The sequence below is a fragment of the Chelonia mydas genome, chromosome 9 (assembly GCF_015237465.2).
Source record: "Chelonia mydas isolate rCheMyd1 chromosome 9, rCheMyd1.pri.v2, whole genome shotgun sequence".
Classification (NCBI taxonomy): domain Eukaryota; kingdom Metazoa; phylum Chordata; order Testudines; family Cheloniidae; genus Chelonia; species Chelonia mydas.
The window spans coordinates 84,714,893-84,718,446 of NC_057855.1; the positions used below are offsets into that span (position 1 = coordinate 84,714,893).

Genomic DNA, 3,554 nt, shown 5'->3' on the forward strand with positions numbered 1-3,554 from the left:
TGCATTAGCCTTCTTCATGGCCACATCACTTTGGCAGCTCATAGTCACCTGTGATCAACCAATACGGCCAGGTCTTTCTCCTCCTCTGTCGCTTCAACTGATATGTCCCCAGTTTATAGCAAAAATTCTTGTTGTTAGTCCCTAAATGCATGACCTTACATTTTGCACTATTGAATTTCATCCCATTTCTATTACTCCAGTTTTCAAGGTCATCCAGGTCTTCTTGTATGATATTCTGGTCCTCCTCTGTACTGGCAATACCTACCAACTATGTATTTTATTAGCACACTTCCACTTTGTGTGCCAAGGTCATTTAATGAAAATGTTAAATAAGCTTGGTCCTAAGACCAGTCCCTGAGGAACTCCACCAGTAACCTCTCCCCAGCCTGATACTAAATCTTCTCACAATATATAAACTTCATTAAAAGGTTCCCAGATGCCAAAACAATGCAGATGGTCCAGTGGGAGGGAAGTAGAAGAGAGGACTGCAGGAGTCCTAAAGAAGCACTGGAGAGCCCTGGTGGGATGGGGAGGGGGCATCATGGCAGAAGTGGAGGGGCCAACAGGAGGGCTATGGAGAATCAGCAGAGAATCTTGCAACAACAGGAGAGGCTGTTGAAGGAGCAGACTGCAGCTGCCTACTAGTCTGTGTAAAAGCTGCAGTCATGTGTTTTTAAGTGCATGACTGAGGCTGAGTCAAAGCTCACACTTGACTGTACACAACGATATGGAGTGAGCATCATATCTAGCATTTTTAAGTTGTGGCTTCTTAGTCCTTATTTACATTTTTTCCTGGCTCTGTTACAGCTTTATATCAGCTCTGTTGTAGCTACTGGTCTAATTTTCAAGGAGGGAGCTCCCCAGATATTGCAGTTGCTAGCAATAGAGCAAAGCTGCTGCCATGGTTATGATGCACGGCCAACTCTCACAGTGCAGTCACCCTCAGGGCCCAGCTTCCCACTGGGAGTAGGGCTGGCCCAGTCTTAGTTCTGAGGGAAACTCCACCCTGGCAGTTCACCGGGGGCTATGTAACATTTCTCGAGTTTTGAGTATGAAGAATTTGCACTCACATCATTTGAGTCTCCCTTTGACTTCTAAAGGCAAACCCCATCTGGAGCTGCTGGCTGAGAGTCTCTTCCAAAGCTTGTACTGCTCTGCTCAGAAAGAACGATTTGGCTCAGATTGCTAGAAACCGGGCCCTGGTTCCGTCAAATGCTCCACAAACCTTACAGAGCTGTTCAGCACACGGACTCGAGCAGAGACAGGGGCCACTGCTACATGCTAATATCGATACTGTAGATGGCTTTGAATTTGGAATGAATCCTCAAGCATAGTGAATTTTGGCTTCCTGGTGAAGGTTTTGCCTAGCTGTAATATCAGTACCCTGATCTGTTCTATAAAAGGTTTAAAATCTTAGGCTAGTCTGAGTCCAGAGAAAGATTGTTCTTACTCTAAACCTCTTTGTTTTGCTTGTTACTAATGGGGACTCCTAAATTTTAGATTTGATTTCTAAAATGGTCAAACTGATTTGACAATGATCTCCTGCTGGACTGCAAACACTGCGCTCTGGAGTGCATCGACCCCAGTGTGCAATTGTGAAGCTGTGTTCTATTTAGGCATCTTTCACTTGTAATACTAGAGGTGAGGTAAACACGAGAACACCCCTTTTCCTTCCAAGGCAGGGTGAGAAGTGTCGTATCAAGGATGATGGGGCTGGTTCCTCAGCAATTCAAATGGTAAATGTTCCTAACCTTCCTCTGCCACCCTGCAGAGAACAGGGAAATCTTGTTTATCCATGAATGCTTTTATTTTTGTTTAAAGTTGCAGTTTATGCAATGGATTGCCTCCCTCTCGAGCTCCCTGGAGTGAGGCCCTGGCGTTCAATTTCCCACCTCCCACATAGCTCTTATTTTCCCTTGTACTCTCCTCCTGCTGCTCTGACTACTTGGCAATAGGGTAGCATCCTAGGATAAATTTGCACCAGTATTCAGAAGTATGTTCCATTTTCACACACCGTTATAAGTGCATGCCATTACTATATACTAGGGGCTGGGAGTAAATTTTCTACTGAAATGTTATCTCAGTGGGAAATGACTTTTTGATGATTCCCCTTTGAATCAAAAATATTCAGGTTTTCAAAAACCTAGAGATTCTGAAGAAAATTTGTGATGAAAATGAACAATCATTTCCATCTACATGTTTGGTAGGGGAAAAATAATTTCCTGATCAGCTTTGCAGTATACCATTTATAGATCCCAATATTTTAAGGTCAGAAGGAGCTATCTAGTTTTGTATTCTGCATTACCAGTGCTTCACCCAGTGATCCCTGCATTGATCCTGATAACTTGCAGTGGAAACAAAGCATTTGGTCTAGAAAAACATCCACTCTGGGTGTGTAAGACTTCAAATGACGGAGAAACTACCAGGAGGAAAACCAGTGATTCAAACCCACAGCCTTCTGGTGTTGAGGCTGACTTCCTGTCATTGCACCCAGTGTCCCTCAGGGTACTTAGTGTCTCCCTGGCACATTTGCCGTAGGTTATCCCGCTGCCACATACCATTTAGAAGTCTATCTCAGAGCCCATTACCAATCCCTAAGTCATCCAGACATAGAGATTGACATTGCATTTTTAGTGAACAATGACGTAATAGAGAAGTATTAAAATCCATGTGCTGGCTAGTAGTTTAAATTAGAGGAAAAAATTGAAGTAGAACTATTAGTTACATGACATATAATGTCAAGTGTTTGCCTGACAAAAAATGTGTTATCTTTTACATGGATCTGATGCCATGTTCATATATGATGTGGGATGTGATTGATAGCTTATCTCGGGGAAAGTTCTCCCCGCCAAACATTTTACAGTCCTTATTTAATTGCGCTCTTATTTTTTATCTTTGGTTAGATGCAGATTTTATGCACACCTGTGAGCTGCCATAACTAGACCTGCTGTTTTTTAAGTGCCTTTGAAATGTAATTGCTTGGTTGGGATAATTTAAGCCCTTAAATTTATAACCTTTTCCAACCACTCAGGTCCTCAGATTTAGAAATATTCAGAGAGCTTAGAGTTTGGGTTTCTTTGATTAAAAAGTTGTTTTTAAAACTAGCATGATGTTTTCTGTTCTGCTGCTACTGTTCAACCTCTCCACTGTCTCTCGGACATTACTAGGCAGAACCTTCCTTTTACTCCTAAATCTACATCCAACCGATATTAACCTGCAATTATTGCTTATTTATTTGTGTCATTCATGAGCATTTGAAATGTTGAAGTATGGAACTGAGGCTAGAGACTATGTGTCAGAGCAGCCCCTCCACTTCTTTGGGTTACAGATGATGTATCTGGCTGGCAGTGTCAAAGAGAGAGAGGAGTGCTACACACATAAGGATTTAAAACAGGAAATAAAGGAAAAGAAAGGGCCCCATAAAAGGGAATATTTCTGGAATGAAGAATGAAAAGGGAACTGCTGTGGAAGGGCTAGGTGGCTCAAGGCAGTGGTGATGGGATGTATCGTCTTTTGTCTGTCAAGCTGATTCGGATTTGAAAAATGGCTTTATT

General features: G+C 42.3%; 1 long non-coding RNA gene across 1 annotated transcript; it reads left to right on the forward strand.

Annotated features, from left to right (window-relative positions):
* Window positions 1–282: 282 nt before the first annotated feature.
* LOC122461717 lies at window positions 283–3,101 on the forward strand. Its single transcript, XR_006283832.1, has 2 exons — window positions 283–732; window positions 1,101–3,101. It is a non-coding gene; the product is annotated as an uncharacterized LOC122461717 (long non-coding RNA).
* Window positions 3,102–3,554: the final 453 nt, after the last annotated feature.